The sequence below is a fragment of the Capsicum annuum genome, chromosome 11 (assembly GCF_002878395.1).
Source record: "Capsicum annuum cultivar UCD-10X-F1 chromosome 11, UCD10Xv1.1, whole genome shotgun sequence".
Lineage (NCBI taxonomy): Eukaryota > Viridiplantae > Streptophyta > Magnoliopsida > Solanales > Solanaceae > Capsicum > Capsicum annuum.
In genome coordinates this window covers 188,186,137-188,205,771 of record NC_061121.1, presented here as the reverse complement: position 1 = coordinate 188,205,771, position 19,635 = coordinate 188,186,137, and positions in this window count along the sequence as shown.

The following is a 19,635-nucleotide window of genomic DNA, read 5'->3' as shown; positions in this document are numbered from 1 at the left end:
TTGTTCAATTCTTGTTTTCCTGAATTCTTATTCCTGCACACTTAGCAATCACATCAAATTGCAACACAAAAAAAATAATTCTAACTACAATTACAACAACACAATGTGGGTTGCCTCCCACTAGTGTCTGATTTAGAGTCGTAGCACGACCTAGTTTACTTGATTACTCAGACTTCATCAAGATAAACTATGCTTAAGGATTTCACTAAATCCATTGGAATAATGTATTGCTTGACTCGTTTCCCATTAAATTTAAATGCACTACCATCTTTGTGTTCTAGTTCAACTACTCCAGATGAGTAGACTTGTAAAAATTTAAATGGGCCAGACTATTTAGATATGTGTTTACTTGGGAAGAGCTTGATTTTGGAGTTGAAGAGCAATACCCAATTGCCTATCTGAAAATCTCACTTCTCAATTCTATGATAATGGTACTTTCTCCATTCTCTTTTTATAAAAGTCAACTCTCTTGTATGCACCGGGACAAAAATCGTCCATCTCATTTAGTTGTCCTATCCTTAGTTATGTTGCTTCCTTCCAGTCCATGTTCAACCGCTTGAGTGCCCATAATATTTTTTGTTCCAGTTCAATCAAAATATGACATGCTTTAATATAAACCATTTGGTATGGTGACATCCCAATAGGTGTCTTGAAAGTTATCTGATATGCCCATAAAGCATCATCGAGCTTTCGAGACCAGTCCTTTTTGCATGCATTCACCATCTTAGCTAAGATTTCTTTTATTTCCCTATTTGATACCTCCACTTACCCACTAGTTTATGGTTAGTATGGACTTTCCGCCTTATGTTGCTTCACACCATATTTCATCAATACAACTCAAAATATTTTGTTACAGAAGTGAGATCCCCCGTCACTTATGATTGTACGTGGTATGGCCTCAACCCATTTGGAGACATAGTCCATAGCCACTAAGATATACTTCTACCCATAGGATCTCGCGAATGGACTCATGAATTCAATACCCCATACATCAAACAATTCAACCTCCATCATTTTTTCATAGGCATCTCATGATGTTTTGATATCAAACCTTGTCTTTGGCACTAATCACATTTCTTTACTAACTTGTAAGCATCCTTAAATAGTGTTAGCCAATATTAACCACTCTACAACATATTTCTCACCATACGATCGCCTGTATGATGTCCCCCAACTGGGGAAGTATGGTAGGCCTCTAAAATACTTAACATATCAACTTTCGGGATGCATCTCCTGATGATGTTATCCACACAGTGCCTGAATAAATATGTCGCATCCCAAAAGTATCTCATAGCATCATGGAGAAACTTTTTTTCTAATGAAAATATAGATTCTCCTGAATAATGTTGCGCACCACAAAATTGGCGAAGTCAGCATACCAAGGTACCATTTCAAGTGCAGCTGCTAGGATTTGTTCATCTAGAAAAGCATCATCAATATCAAGCTTTTCTATAGTGGACTGTTCCTCTTCTAGTCTCGATAGGTGATCTGCAACCTAGTTTTCATATCCCTTTTTGTCTTTGACCTCAAAGTCAAACTCCTACAACTGTAACACCTATCTAAGAGCCTTAGTTTGGCATCTTTTTTTGCCATCTATCTCAAAGCAGCATGGTCTGTATGGACTACCACCTTGGTCCCTAACAAGTATGCCCGGAACTTCTCAAATGCATACATAAAAGCTAGAAGTTACTGCTCATTCATGGTGTAATTTTTTTGTACCCCATTCAATGCTTTGATCATGTAATAAATGGGGTGAAATAGCTTCTATTTTTTCTAACCAAGGAATGTACCAAGTGCCAATCCACTCGCATCACACATTATTTTGAATAGCCTAGACCAATCTGGAGCAACAATAATCAGGACAGCCACCGGCTTCTCCTTAAGGCATTGAAATGCCTTAATACAGTCATCATCAAACACAAACTTGGCCTTCTTTTCCAACTGCTTGCAAAGTGGATTTGCAATATTGGAGAAGTCTTTAATAAACCTGTGATAGAATCCATCATGACCTATAAAACTACGGACTCCCTTCATGTAACGCCCCAAATCTGACACCTAAAATGCTACACGATACTCATGACCCCAAAGGACCTCAAGCTAACCCCTAACAGATATCTGTAACTGAGCACTAAATAATATACTATAAATATGCAGAATATAAGTTGTAAGGCCATAAGGTTCAAAACTAAACTAGTACTGAGTATAAAACAATGCCTATAGTGGGGTATAACAATACCGAAAATTGAAAAACATTGTCTGAAATATGCTTTAGTCTGAAAGCCTCTAAATTGTATGAAAACTGTAGAGTTGATGGGACATGTCCCCAACTAACTCCGAACTACTAAAATAATAAAGTAATAAAGTAATTTTACTGAGACTGGATCTGAAACTGAGACTGTGGGAAGTAGTGATTTAATCGACATGCCCCTAATAGGCTATTATAGCTAAGTTGGGGTCCAATCAGTGACCCCAATTGGAAGGGTGTCAATACCACGCCACTGGTAAGGACAGATATGAGTGACCCTCATCTGGCAGTATCCCCAAAAGAAAATGATGGGACCCTCATCTGACAGTGTTAATCCACCTTGTAACCCTCAACTGACAACGTTGATATCTCAACCTATGCTGGCTACATAGTTCTGGAATGGAAGGATTGCTTCTAAGAATCACACCCTCATCTGGCAGTGTGTGCTCCCCATCCTTGGGTTCACTCGGTGCTAAATCCTACACCCATCTGAATAGACACTCAACATGATTAACTGAACTAAACTAGACTGAGTTCATTGAGTTCTGTTGACTGATGGAATACTACTGGGATATGATAATTGACTGAGAGTACTGAGATTTTGTACTGATACTGAATTTATTGGATTTTCCTGAGTCACATGACTAACTGAGTTCTACTTATCATGGCTTGACTGTGAGTATCATTGGAAACTGACACTGTCTCTAGGCACACAGCTAAATTGTCCGGTACAAGTACCCCCAGGAATTGATAGCATGAAACTGACAAGACTTGACACTTCTTGAACACATGACCAATATCAACAATTCATCATACAATAAGTTGGGGATTTAATGAAGCACACGGTTATCATAATTTTGTACATGGTAGTATTGCATATACTCAATGTCATAATTTTATACTCTAACATCATGAGCATTCCAACAACTATCTACAATGCACATCAATAGCATGGGAGTCATTTGAACATAAGGGTAAAACATGTATTTATCGTTTGGGTCAAAATTCAGCTATAATGCATAATTTCTATTCTCTTAGAAATTTTATCAAACACCTTACATGCACCACTTAGGGCATAGAAAAAATCATCAAATTAACACACCATAACCAACTAAGTTCATAGTTTTCAACTTGCATGCTAATATAGTTTCATAAAATAAATAAAGATTCCAACTTGAGAAATCGTACAATAACAACCACCTGAACATAATCAACCCATAACATGAATATCAAAATTTATAGTTTAAAACTTGATTCTTGGGCTTCATGGATGAAACGAATCCATGAATGAACACTACGCAGACCTTAGTTTTGGATTATACAAAGATTGACGGGGAGATTCTTAAATTGACGGGGAGATTCTTAAATTTGAATATTGAATTTGAATCCTTAATTGAAAACCTTAACTTGTTCTTGAGAGAAACTTGAGAGAGACACTATATTTTTGTTGAAGTGGGGCTAAATCCCATGTTTTAGACTTATATAGGGGTGGAAAATTGACCCTTTTTCCCTTAAAAATACGGACATTTAATGACTAAAACTGGGCATTAATGCTATTATCAATGTGGTGCATCAAGGAAATCAACGCAATAGTCGACGTGTCACACCATCATTGCAACGAGTCTCAGTACTTTGACCTTGGCAACCTGTAACAACTATCAACAAATGTGATGGGCAATACGGCGCACTAATATCGCGTTGGTCCACTATTTTGGGCTTCTAAACGTGGTCTAAACATGGTCTAAAAATATGAAACTTTTCTGAGATGAACTATGGACCTCTCTGATCATGAATTAATAAAAATACGGACCATTAAAGAATGTTAAGGTGGTAAAATGATATTGCCAACTTTCGAAAGCCAATAATAGGCTAAGTCTGAGAACTTAGCTAGAACCTTCTAAGTATGGGACCCCCCCCCCCCCTTTAACAAGCATAAATGAATCAAATTAAGCTTAGGATTTTGTAGGGTATTATAATATCTCTCTCTTAGGAACATTCATCCTTGAATGAGACTAACTGAGATAGGAGAAACAATTGAATGAAGTACATGTAGGACATGAATAACTGAAACATGATTACAAGACTGATATGACTGATAAATTGAATGTATCTTACTGAATATATATATCTGATGCATTAGTACTGGTTCATGAATGCTTGACCGAGATTTCTGATAAGCTGAGCTTTTCATAATGAGAATACATATCTGATGCATGATTATATGACTGAATATGCAATGGTATTTGATACCAAGCTTGTTATAGGAATCTAAACATGGAACTGAATACCGAGTTTGTAACTGAAACCTAAACATAAAACTGAATGAGTTCAATGAAAACCGTTACCTTAAACTAAAAAAATATTGGTGAGTCTGAGATTAATTTCTAAGTACGTATAAATGAAAACATGAGAACGTAACTGAGTTTGGAACATGACACTTGAGCTGGATATCGGGATCTGAACTGAGCACCTTGAATACGTGGCATACGCAGAGGTCAGAGTTTTGAGGGCCAACTTACGAGTATTCCTTATCCAAAATTGGACTCATTACGAGAAGAGAGAATGGCATGTTTAAGTCATGGATGTTAGGGTAGTTATTGTATATCTCCCCCTTGGGATATATGTCCCTTGAAGAATACTGAACTGACTTTGTTGAGATATTAAGAAAAACTGAGGCGATGTACGAGGCACCTACGGATTGAATCATGACTAAATACTTGGAATTTGAAACTAAGGCATGATACATGAACCAAGTTGAACACACCACTACCTAGTGGTCCATCTTAGAATGATCACATTCATGAGATTCTGAATAGTGCAATTAGATAGAAAGATAGGAAAATCACACCATCCAAACTTATCCGTCTGACTGCTAAACTGACTTACCATCTTTATGAACTAACTCATGCTAAAAACTTATACTCAACCAAAGCATTTCTATGACATTCTGTCTATAGAGTTCTAGTAATGGTAAGGAGAAAGTGAATCTTGGTCTAGCCAAAGTAGGACATCAGAATAGGAGATCGCTACATGGCTAGGATTCTTGTATTAGGAGACAAGGCCTATGAAATATCATCTAAGATAAAGTGACTAAGCCTTATGCACTGCAACTGAGACTACTGAAAAGATTCACATGGGTGCTGAGCACAAATACATAAATATACTAACTTATCTGATTAACTGAATGATTAATGTTTGTAACTATAACTAAGACTATAATTGAGATTGAATGTTGGTTTTCTATATCTGAGGTTTAGAATGGTATGGGACTACTTAATTCTGATGGATAAGTAACTGATAACTGAAAGCTATGGTCCTATAGGACTACCTGAGTCCTTTACTGAATATAGATTACTGAACTAATGCGGTAACTAAGGCTTAAGGATAGAATATCAACACCACAGATTCATCGAGGGATCTTAATTAAGGGTCTACATGACATAAATTTGAGTTCGAATAATCACAAAGAGTGGAGCATGAGTCATGTGAGCTAGGCATACTGTAAAGCATGACATGAGTGTATGAGTCATAAGCTCATGACCTGAGTCTGAAGTTTTTGTATTCATGGGACATAATTCATAACACTGAGTGAACTGGAACTCCTTATCCTAGAAATAGAGAGCGTACATGAGTTTTCACTAACATGAATGAATATGAGAGATGGTCATAGAGCTGACATGTAGGACATAAATAGATATCATGATAACTGATGGGTTTTGATATTCTAAGATAGCCTGCAGGATCACGCTCACAGCGGAAATAGACAAGAATGTCATCTATGAATACTATGATGAACGTGTCCAAACACTAGTTGAACACTTGATTCATCAAGTCCATAAAGGCTGCGGGTGCGTGGGTAATACCAAAGGATATGACTAAGAATTCGAAGTGGTCAGACTGAGTTTTGACAGCCATCTTCGAAATGTCATATTCTCTTGAGTCTGAGCTGCTGATAGCCTGATCTAAGGTCTATGTTAGAGAAATAGCTGGCACCCAAAAGTTAATCGAACAAGTCATCTACTTTGGTAAGTGGATACTTGTTATTAACTGTGATATTGTTGGGCTGACGGTAGTCTATACACATTTTGAGATGACCATCTTTCTTGTGCATGAATAAGACTGGTGCACCCCATAGGGACACACTGGGTCTGATGAATACCTTAACTAGGAGATCCTTCAACTTTTCATTCAATTCTAAGTTCTACTAGTGTCATTTTGTATGGCGGAATAAATATAGGTTCAATATCTGGAAGAAGGTCTATGCCAAAGTCTATTTTTCTTTCGAGAGGAATTCCTGGAAGATCTTTGAAAAAGAAAATATCTTAATATTTATTCACTACTGGGATTGATTCAAAACTTTGAGTTTCAAAACTAGAGTCCTTAACTCAAATAAGATTATAGACACATCCCTTAGATATCATTTTCCATGCCCGAAGGTAAGAAATAAGTTGACCTTTGAAAAGTGAAGTACTACCTTTCCACTCTAGGAAAGGTTTATTTGAAAACTAAAATTGGACAATTCTATTTCTATAGTCGACTGTGCCATAGTAGGAATGAAGCTAATCCATGCCAAGAATGGCATCAAAATCAGTCATCTCTAATTCGACTAAGTCTGCTAAAGTGACTTTCTGAGATACCATAATCGGAGAGTTCCTATATACCCGTCGAGCTATGATAGTTTTACCCACTGGGGTAGAGACTGTGAAGGTTTCTACTAGAATTTTAGGACTGACTCTAAAATCAACTTCTATATAAAGAGTAACAAAAGACAAAGAGACTCCTGGATCTAGCGAAGCGTAAACATGCAAGTGAAAGATCAATAACGTACCAGTGACCACATCAGGAGAATTTTCCTGATCTAGTTAGGACTAAAAAGCATATAGTCTATTTGGGCATTGCCCACTAGTGAAACTGGAGGTGGCACCCTACTGATTCGAGCGATTGGACTGAGTTGAGGAACGATTATGCTGGCTTCATGGACTAGTCTTAGGACAGTATCAAACTCTATGACCTGACTCACTACACCTGTAATACATATCAATTTCGGCACTACATATACCCTTATGATATTTTCCATAATATTTACAAAGGTGATGGCTTCGGGCACTGCTAACACCGCCCTGAGGTTTAGGACCTGGTGCCTTTTCTCTGAATTTAGGGACTGAAGCATTGGCTGAGGGAGGAACTGGAATCAAAGACTTTGGGCAGAACTAATGATAGTTACCACCCTCTGACTTAGGATGAGAAAAATTAAGATTACCTGTTCTCACTCTCTTATTTTCTATCTTTCTTTTTTTTCTTTCTACACTTTCCCACCTCAATCTACTGGGCATGAATCATATGCTTGGGTGGCACAAAATTCTACTGATTTCTCTAAGATAATACTGAATAAGATAAAGTAAGAGAGTCGATTTTGAATTTTCCATGAAAGATATGCTCGCCCAGCGAATCTGCCTGAATAGGCAGTGGTGCCGACTGATTCTCGATTTTTCTTTCCTTAGTCCTTTTGGGAGACATATTCTATAATGAAAGGGAGAGCAAATTAGACTGGGATTTAAATTTGAGCTCGTGCTCACTGGCACAACATGAATACTGAAAAAGGGGAAACTATTCCTAAAGCATCTCATAGCCTCAGATCTATAGATGTAGTGTACAATACACCCATCCACAATACACTACTAGATGTAACTTTTCATATTTCCTAGGATACAATTAAACCTTAGGCTCTATTACCAAGTTTGAAATGCCCCGAATCTGACACCTGGAATTCTACACGGTGCTCATGACCCAAAAGGACCACAAGCTAATCTATGACTGATATCTGTAATAGAGAACTTAATAATATACTATAAATATGTGGAACATAAGCTGTAAGGCCATAAGGTTCAAAACTAAACTAGTATTGAGTATAAAACAATGTCTGTAGTGGGTATAACAAAACCCAAAACTAAAATAAATTGTCTGAAACATGCTATAGTCTGAAAGCCTCTAAACTGTCTGAAAACTATGAAGTTGATAGGCTAAGTCCCCAACTAACTCCAAACTACTAAAATAATAAAGTAATTAAATAATTATGCTATCCTCAAATAATGAGGACTCACTATTTGTCCGGCTGTTGAACGTCTGATCTACTAAGGATGCTCGGGAGCTCGTGCTTCTAAACCTATGGTATAAAACACCATAGTACAAATGCGTCAGTACGACTGAATATACTAGTATACAAGTGAGGTAGGCTGAATGCATGGGGTTTATATGCATGAACAATACTAACTAACCTAATAACATCAACGTGAGAATACATGCAAGAATACGTAAACTGTAACTGAGATCATACTATCACTAGGTACTAAGTTCTAAGTACTGAGCTGCTAATAGCTAAGTTTACTAGTACAGATAACTGAGTCTACTGAATACAAAGGGACTGATGTATATTACAAATAAAGGACTGAATATTTCTGACATTTCTGATTATGAAAAACTGGTTTGATTGACTGTATCTAACAGTCTTGAAATCTGAATACTGGTAACACGATTTTTACATAACTAATATACTATTACTGGGTGACTATATTTGACAGTCCTGGTTCTGATGGAACTAGCTAAGTTTCGAACTGAGCTGAGCGACTGTATCTGATAGTCCTAAAACTGTAGAACTAAATTGAGTTCTTTTACTGAAACTTGATCCAAAATTAAGACTGTGGGAAGTAGTCATTTAACCAACATTTCCCTAATAATCTATTATAGCTAAGTTGGGGTCCAATCTATAACCCCAATTGGAAGGGTGCCAATACCGCACCACTTCTAAGGACAATCTATGAGGGACCCTCATTTGGCAATGTCCCTAAAAAATAATAGTGGGACCCTCATCTGATAGTAATAATCCACCTTATCAACCCTTAACTGATAGTGTTGATGTCTCAACCTATACTGGCTACATAGTTCTGGAATGCAAAGATTGCTTCTAAGAATCATACCCTCATCTGGCGGTGTGTGTTCCCCATCCGTGGGCTCACTCGGTGTTGAATCCTACTCCCATTTGAATAGAAACTGAACATGATTAACTGAACTGAACTAGGTTGAGTTTATTGAGTTTAGTTAACATACGAAATACTACTAAGATCTGATGACTGACTGAGAGTACTGAGATTATTGGACTAATACTGAATTCACTGGATTTTCCTGAGTCAAATGATTGGCTGAGTTCTACTGATCATAGCTTGACTGTGAGTATCATGGGAAACTAACGTTGGCTATAGGCATGCAGCTAAATTGTCGAGTACAAGTACCCCTAGGACTCGATAGCATGAAACTGACAAGACTTGACACTTCTTTAACACATGATCAATATCAACAATTCATCGTACAGCAAATTAGGGATTTCATGAAGCACATGGCTATCATAATCTTCTACGTGGTAGTATTGCATATACTCAATGTCATAATTTCACACTCTAACATCATGAGCATTCCAACAACCATCTACAATGTATATCAATAGCATGGAAGTCATTTGAACATAAAGGTAAAACATGCCATCATCACATCGAGTCTCATTACTTTGACCCTAGCTACCTGCAACAATTATCAACCAACGCGATTGGAGATGTGGCGTGCTAAGATCACGTTGGTCCACTATTTTGGGCTTCCAAACATGGTCTAAATGTGGTTTAAAAAATCCAAAACTTTTCTGGTACCACCTATGGACCTCTTTGATCATGAATTAACAAAAATATGAACCATTAAAGAATGTTAAGGTGGTAAAATGAGATTGCCAACTTTCGAAGGCCAAAAATAGGCTAAGTCTGGGAACTTAGTTAGAACTTTCTAAGTATGGGACACCCCCTAACAAGCATAAATGGACTGTATTAAGTTTAGGATTTTGCAGGGTCTTATACTTCACTAAGATGGTAGGGTAGTTTCTCTATATCTTCCACCTTAGCCCAGTCAACCTCAATCCCCTTTGTTGAAATCCAATATCCAAGCATTTTGCCTTCCTTTACCATGAAGTGGCACTTCTCCCAGTTCAGCACGAGATTGAATTCTTCACATCTCTATAGTGCTCTACTCAAGTTTACCAAGCATAACTCAAAGAAATCACCCACTACAGAGAAATCATCCATTAATACTTCTAAAATGTCCTCCACTATGTCGGAGAAAATTGACATCATGCACCTTGGAAATGTGGTCGGTACCTTACACAATCCCAACGGCATTCTCTTGAATGCAAACATTTAGTACGGGCATATAGTTATTGTTTTCTCATGATCTTCTGGGGCAATCGAGATCTGATTGTATCTCAGATACCCATCCCAAAAATAATATCAACTCCTTCCTACCAAGAAATCAAGCATTTAATCCATGAAGGGCATTGGAAAGTGACCATTTAATGTCCACGAGTTCAACTTTCGGTAGTCCATGCAAACTCACCACCTAGTCAATGGCCTAAGAGGAATCAACTCGTTCTTTTTATTAGCAACCACAGTCATTCATTCTTTCTTAGGCACACACTATACTGGACTCACATATTTACTATCAGAGATTGGGTACACTACCCCTACATCGAGCCACTTTATAATCTCCTTTTTCACCACTTCTTGCATAGGTGAGTTTAGTCTGCGCTGATGCTCAATGATCGGTATGCATTCTTCCTCCAGCTGGATTTTGTGTGTGAAGATGCCCAGTGAAATACTAATAATATCCACAATCATCCATCCAATAGATCTCTTGTATCTCCTAAGCATAGAAATAAGGGCCTCAAACTGTTGCTCTACTAAATCTGCTGAAATAATGATTGGTAAAGCGTTTCCACTGCCCGAAAATATATACCAAAAATGGCCCAGCAGTTTCTTTAGTTCCAACACTGGTGGCTTCTCAATAGAAGGTTTGGTCGGTGGTGTTGGAAGATTTTTAAGGTCCAAGTCCAGTTTCTTAGGAGCGTAAGAATACGACCCCATTCCTGTCAGTGCACATAGAGTCTCATCATATTCTTCAATCCTGTCACTATCAAAGTTCATCAATATTGCAGCCAATGTTTCCATACCAAATCTCTCCTCAACCGGTATCACTTGCTCATCTTCATAATATACATCAATGATTGAGAAGACGCTAACAACAAATCTCACCACTTCATCATTGAGCCTAAATTTTAATTTATTGGTCTACAAGTCAATCAACATACTCCCAGTTTCTAAGAAAGGTCTACCCAAGATTATGGGTACTTCGAAGTCCACCTTCCAATCTAGGATTACAAAGTCCGCCAGGAAGATAAAGCTGGCAAGTTTCACAAGAACACCATAAAGTATTCCAACCGGTATCTTCACTGATCTATTCACCATCAAAAGCGACATGTTGGTGGGTGCAGGATCCCCCAACCCCTGCTTTTTGAAAACCGCCAATGGCATTAGATTAATATGAGCTCCGAGATCATAAAGGGCCTTTGAAAAATCAAATGATTTGATAGTACATGGGACAGTACATGGTCCTGGATCAAATTTTGTTTTCACTAACAATCTTGTATAAATAGAAATACAATGGTGAAGATTGTCTACCGGCTTATATCTCACGGTTCGCTTCTTAGTCACAAGATCCTTCATGAATTTAGCATATCCTAGCATTTTTTCTAGCACCTCACCCAAAGACACATTTACTATTAGCTTCTTCAGCATGTCCATGAACTTGCTAAATTTTGTGTTATCTGCCTTCTTCTACAATTGTGCTGGAATGAAGGAGGTATTTTTTGCATTCTGGTAACTACTGTCTTTCCTTCCTTCCCCTTGCATTTCTCTAACTCATCAACCTATTTCTAATTAGATGGAACCTCATTATTCTCCAGCTTCTTAGTCTCTACAGATATTCTTCTTCTACTTCCATATCTAACTCCACCACATCATTTATAACAGATTTGTATACACAAGGATCAGATAACACTTTACCACTTTAGGTGGTAATAGCCATGCATGAGTTGTTATTTCTCAAATTCTGCACAGTATCACTAGCAATGTTCCATTCTTCCGCTGATTTAATGCAGTCAAAAGTTGATTCATCTGTTGCTCCAGTTATTTGATAGAAGTCGAATATGCGTCAACTAATTGACTTATAGATGAAAGATCAGTCTTCAACTCTCTCACTCCAGCATCAATCGACTCTACTCCTTCAACAACTTAACCATCATGTCCTCCATAGATATCTTACCAGAACTAGTAGAAGCAGTATCACGGTTTCTAGGAGATATATACAATCCACTCATGTCATTCTTGTTTATCAATCCACCTTGGTCACATTCTCTATAACTAGCTATCATAGTAGTTTTGACCTTGGCTTCTTTGGCTATTGCCTTGAAAACCCCCTAGCTATTAAAATAGTTTACCTACTCCTTAGAGTCTGATTTGGCTCCCCTACTCTGTGACCCTACAGCTTTCACCTTTTCTGTCTTCCCAAATAGCAAATACTTAGTAAAAAAATCTATCTTGGTCTTCATATGAGCCATGTCCCAGTCTCGCATCTTTTTTTCATGCATTGCTTCACAGATATTCCACTAGACATAGCAGTGCTTGCTACCTTAGAATCCCTGATATGCCAATCTTACCCTATTTAGTCATTCTTTCAAGCATTTTTGCAGCTTCTGGGAATGTAAGATCTATTAATGCTTCCCTTGCAGCATTATTTATAGTCAGCTTTGTAATAGAATTCAAAGCCCTATAAAATGTCTCCATCAAATGCTCATTAGTCATCTTATGATTTGGGCATTGCGTCAACTTCTTCTTGAATCTCATCCAAGTTTCATGAAGAGCTTTATTCAAAAGCTATCTAAAATTACTAATTTTTTCCCTCAACTGAAACATGTTAGATGGTGGAAAGAACTTTTCTAGGAAAGCTCATTTCAATTGTCTCTAGTTTGTTATAGAATCAGGAGTCAACTCATTCAGCCACAATGTTTTCTCCCCAAACAGAAACAACAGGAATAGCCGCAGATGGATTACATTCTGCCATACTCCTGTATTATCAAAAGACTTGTAGATAGTGATGAATTTGACTAGATACATATTGGGATCATCCCAGGAAGTCCACCAAACAGCCCCTTCAGATGAAACAACTAAATCACAGTACTAATAATATTGAACTTTTATCTTGGTGCTAATGGTGGTGGAACGATTGCTCTAATAGTGACAGCTTTATCTAGATTAGCCTCATCATCATCATCAAGATCAAACTATACAGCTTGGCAGTTTGGTCTCTCTCTAGGTGGCTGATTTTGATTTACTAGTGCAGCCTCATCCTCTGCTCGTCTTTTATTTGTCAGATCAATCAATTCATCGTCCCCCAGGTCCTCATTATCCACATTAGCTACTTGACCTGGGTTATCTGTATTTTGTTGATTGAGCTGTCTGCATTAGCCAAATCGGCTAGTCTTTTGGCTTCTTATTGAGCATTCATTCTTTCGATTAAATTGGCTTTTGGGAGGAAAGGTAACAATGGTTCTTCTGACCTCCTCATTTATGGAAAACAAAGCAAAAATCCTATACTGAACAAAAACAACAAATAAAAGTAAAATTAGAAAACTTGACCAAAGGTTAATTAATGCTCATAAATATGAGTGACAACCATACTCCTCGACAACGGCGCCATAATTTGATATGACCAAATTATAAATTTCTTTAAAAAGTGTAAGCAGTCTTTGTCAACTATAGAACCCAACAAAGTTGGGGTCGAATCCCACAGGAAATAAGGCATTAGCTAAGTGTATGACTATTAATGGATTATTAATCGAAGATTTTTGAAAGTAAGGGGGTTTTGTTTGTTAATAGAGTTTGATAATAAAATCAAGTTGTATTCCAACTAGTAAGTATTTTTGCAGAGTTAATTTAATAAGAATAAGTAAACGAGGATTATGTTCACCAGGTGTTCATGCAGTCAGGGTTGTGAGCTATTTCAAATTCCCAAATAACAATCTCAATTGCAAGGCTAATTCATCTCTTAAATTCTATCTATTTGTTTCTCAACCTTAATAGATAGTTGCCCTTTAAATTTTTTGAACTTAAAGAATATTATGTAATGCTCAATTGACTCCTCAAGTGGGTTGATCCTGTTAAGGCATCAACTGACAACCAAAAGGTTAAAGACCTTGAATTTCATGTAAAAAAAAATTTTCTAACACACACTTTTCTACTCAAACAAGTGGTGTTCATAGGCACACCCTTCAAGTTTACAACCAAGAAAGATCATTATTATGAATAAAAGATTACATAATTTCAATTAGTTACAAAATTTAGGTATTTCAAAACCCCAAGCAACAATTCACACCAAGACTCCCATAACCCAAGTTATGGGAGCTTTAGCCACACATCATAAAATAAGAAGATTCCATGGTATTTATCATAAATAATTTTAGAAAATCACTTACAAAGATCCAAAAATTTGTTCTTGATCTTGAATGAATAATGAGTAAAATGATAAGACCCTAGTAAAAAGTTTGTTTCTTAGAGAAATTAAGGTTATAAAAGTACTCAGTAGTCAAAAGATACCCAATATAACCCTAAACTGGGTATTTATAGGTTTCTAGGAAATGGAGATTTAAAATTTGAACTGTATTGATGGTCAAGGTAACGGTCCGTCACTGGCCTGATGGTCCATCGTTTGGGTTATCATTTGGACTCTCAGATTTCAGCATACTATTTAAGCTCCAACAGCCAAGTTGATAGCTCATAAAGGGTCTGAAAGCCCGTTGGCTGGATCGTTGTTTCCATACTTGATGGACTGCATTCTATTTGGGTCTGACGGCCAAGGTGATAGCCCATACGTGGCCTGATGGTCTGACTTTTGGATCGTCACTCGAGTCCTCCAAGCCTTCATTTCCTTTTAGCACTAACAAGCTCCATGATGATCCACCACAAGGTTGATGGCCCGTCAGTTAGACCGTTAATAGCCTTTAGTTACTACTTTTCCCAGTTATTTCTTCTTCTCAGTCATTTACCTGAAAACACGTAAAACCTAATATCAAATACCTCAATAGTTTCTTAAAACACATACAATTATCCTGTGTAAAAGATGTAAAATGTTTTGTCAAAGGTCAGAACATTAAATTTTCACCAAGTTAGCCCATTATAATTAGCTCTAGGATACGATTCGACTTACCTACTAGTGGGATATAGTAGGTGCCATCATGACTCATAAATTAAGTCGTGAAAAATTGGTATTAGAGCCTAGGTTTTATCGGTATTGTTAGTACAAGACCAGGTGTCTAGTAGAGTCCGCAGATCAAAATGATGACGCACGTTTCTTATCTTTGGAGAGTTACAGGACGTTCTTAGGAGATTTTTTACTTCTTTCACTCATTTCATTCTAAGTGTTCGAGTTGATTTCTAGTGCATTCCTTTGGTTTCACTCTTTTGCAGATGGCTAGGACACGTGCTACCGCTATACAAGACAAATATCCAAAGATTGAGCCTAGCAAGTCTGTCGTTGTTCGTAGATGACACAGAGGTTATGGATAGCCTTGAGATATGTTCCCATCTTAGAGCTGGGATAGTGGGCCTGCACCAGACTATATTTCTACTCCTGAGTTAGAGATTTTTCTGCCCCAGCCAGCGGTGGGCCAAAGTCCGGCCCAAGCTCCATTAGGTTTTCCTTTTTCTTCAGTGCTTATGGATGCTTGGGTTCAACTTTAGGATGGGTTGGTGGTGCACCATCTGATGGTGCATAATCAATAGATCAGAGTGGTATTGAGGCGGGGCACAGCCTATAGCTGTGGATCCTAGAGTTGAGGTCCCTCTTACGCCGGTAGTTGCTCAACTAATAGTTACTCATCCAATGATTGCTCAGCCGACTATGTTTGTTGAAGAGAATATGATGTTAGGTATATTCTTGAGATTTTCTTTATCTAGGTTTTTTGGTACACCGAGTGATGATGTATATGAGTTTCTCATTACTTGTGAGGATAGGATTTGAAATTTGGGACTAGTTGGGACTTATGGTGTGGATTACACTAATTTTTAGTTATATTTCATATCTTTACATTGTTTGATAGGTCATCTTAATTATAGGCTAGTTAGATCTCCTCATTTGCCATGGACTCAATTCTCTGAGATTTTATTCGAGAAGTACATACCCCGCAGTTTTATGGATTGATTGAAGAATCAGTTCTCGAGGTTTGAGTAGGGATCCATAATGATTGTGGATTATGAGGCTCATTTTCATGAGTTGGGTAGGTATGCTACTTCTATTCTATCTACTGAGTATGAGATAGTTCATTGTTTTGCTCAAGGATTAAGACTTCCTCTTCATATATCCACTCATAGTTTAGTTGCTGGAGGTAGATCTTTTGCTAAGGTATCAAACTATTCTCAGGTGATGGAGGACATGCATTATATGGACTAAGGTAGAAGCGATACAAGACCTCGGTATTAGGGTAGTTTCATTAGGAGTCGCATTATCTCCTGATCCAAAGTGGCAGTTATCAGAGTAGATACCATCCACAGCCATAATATTAGCCTCAGAGTCAGCCTAGTATATCCATTCAGGCAGCGCTTCAGATTACTGATAGAATTTAGTCTTATGATAGTGATCACCCTGGTCAGGGTAGCGGTCATTCATCAAGGGATTTATCTTTTGTCTATTTGAGTCATGGTAGTTATTTTGGGTCAGCTAGATCTTCTGGTTCTAGTTGATATGCCTTGGAAAAATGGAAAATTCAATGCTTAAAATAAAGAATTTATGTTTAGGCTTAGGCTATTTTGAGGGATATAATGTGTTTGTTGCTTGAGTGCAGGGAATTTAGGAAAAAAGTGTCTTGGAATGCAAAATGGTTGAAAAAGCTGTTAATATATTAAAGTCTGATCAGTTTACGAGTTTGACTAAAGGTCATCAATTCATTATACGACATGTAGCCTTACTCGTAACCAAGAGAGTAGCAAAACTCAAGATGAAGAAGGGAAGTAAAAAATGACCACAAATCATAAAAAGTGACTACAAGTCATGAGGATAAGTTGTAAAGAGAGCAGAAGCCAAAGTTAACATTCAGATGTGAAGTTAGAAAAGACCACGAGTCATAAAATCTGATTAGGACTCGTAATGAGAAGTCGTAAAGAGACCATTGTTCAAAGCCCTAAAAGTCTACGGCTCAAGTGATGACGAGAGAAGACCACAAATCGTAAGGACTGACTTTGACTTATGGTGATGAATCGTAAGAACAATAGAAGATTGAATCCCTAAAGATCAGTCACTAGAATACCTCCGATTAGCGTCATATGACTCATAAGGAGAACTTATGAGTAGACCACACGAGTCGTAATGAGTGCCAACTTACTTTTCCTATTCTATTTTTATTAGGATTTCTTTATTGTTTTGAGATACTATAAGTTCCTTAGGGATATTCCTTTATTAGGTTGCACACTTTTACATTACTTTTGATACTTTTAGCATACTTTGATTATTGAGGTTTCTTTCTTGAAATTTTGGAGTTTTGTTTGATTGGAGACTTTAGATTTTCTCTCTAGCATTATTATGAAATTAATTACATATGTTCTTTATTGATTATCATAGATTGTTTCATGAATATGAAAGGCTAATTTCCTTGAATAAGGTTGTGGGAACCCCGGAGAATTAGCTATGTAAAGGAAATAAGAGATTTATTTATTAGAATATCGTTGCATGTATTGCACTATTCTTCGTATTTATTGAACCCAAGCTGCTGCAGAGGATTGGGAACTACCTGTATTCAAGAATGTCCTCACAAGAGAGTTTGAGATTGGGAAAAGGAGATTACAACAGTGATTCAAGGCTACAAACCCTCGTATAATCAACTCAAGACTCAAAAGGTGAGATTTGTACCAAGGTTAAAGTTAAGGGACATCAAAGAACCACCTTAAGACTCAAAAGGTAAAGGGTGAAATCTATCAATATGTTCACAAGATGATTGATAGTACATAGCTTGGCAACTTTACATAAAGAACAGGAGGGTAGGCAGATTGAGTACGAGAATCTTAAGTAGTTGAGAGGCTAGGGGAACACAGTCTTAGTGTTCATCTTCTATTGTTTATACACTCAAGCATTCATTATATTACTTGTTACTTTTGCCTTCAAATTCACCCATTTACTTTTCCATATTGCTCTTGAATTTTGTCAAGTTTGAGATATTATTCAATGTTTTCCTTGTGGTTTCGACCCCAACTTGGTTTGGATTACTATATTTGACATCGATCACTGCATACTTCTTTGGAGGTTATTTTTGGCCGACCTCAAATTTTGGTGCCATTGCTGGGGAAGATGGTGTGAATTATTGATTGAAGTTAGTGAAGTTTGTAGGTTTTTTTGGTTCTTGATTTGGCATATGATGGTGTATTCTAAATACTAGGAGTAGAGCCAATCCCTTACTCCCATTAGATCCAAATCCCGAAAGAATTCTACAAACACCATGAAGGATATCAGAACAAGTTCGTGATTATGTTCCGGCTAGGGTTCGAGACCCTCAGATTGTACATCCTTCCCTACCTTTTGATCAACAAAATATTACATCTAGATAGATAGAGAAATTTTTAGTAGAGGCAGCTGAAGAGAGAAAAGTAGATGAGAAAGACAGGTTAGCTCAATGTAATGCCCCGTATTTCTATCTAGCTTTGATTCATCTCTAGAATATCAAAGATCTTGATTCATAGATGAATACATTTTTATTCCTTATGGTGCTTTTAGGATTTTGAATTTTTATCATATCGAAAATTGAATAAGTTTTCCATCGATACCAAATTTGCCCAAATCCGACAGTTGGGCGAAGAGTTAGAGCCATTTTAGTAAGACAGTGTACCATCTGGTACTTTAGTGCATCGCGATGCCTTTCTAGTTCGTAACCAAGGTGAAAACGTGATTTTCACCGCATCGCGACACCAACCAGTTTCCCAGTTGTCCAGTTTCCAGTGAGCTGGCGCGATTTCACCGGGTCACGCCAGCATGAAAAATTAGGATTTTCAGATGTCCGTTATTTAATTCCAAGGACCAACTGGTAATTTCCTAAAGCCCCTAATCAGCCTATATACGGGATTTAAACCCTTAATAGCCAAAATTGCTCATTTATTTTTACTATTCCTCAAGAACAATACCATTCTCTCTCAAAAATAGAAAACCCTAGCCCCCAAGTTTAAAAAGCAATCTCAAGAATTCCTCCAAGAGTCTTCAAGAACTTTAAGAATCTAGATTTCCAGGTATGTTAGATATTGATTCTTGGGTTCCTTCCACCCAAGAAGTTCAAGAATCCCTTTTTAAATTATAAAGATTGTTATTTAGAGTTTTCATGATTTATGTGAATTGAAGTTCATGATTATGTATTGTTGAGATTTAATTCATGATTTAGAATACAATTTTCAAGAATTGATTCTAGTATGTGATGAATTGTGTGATGTTCA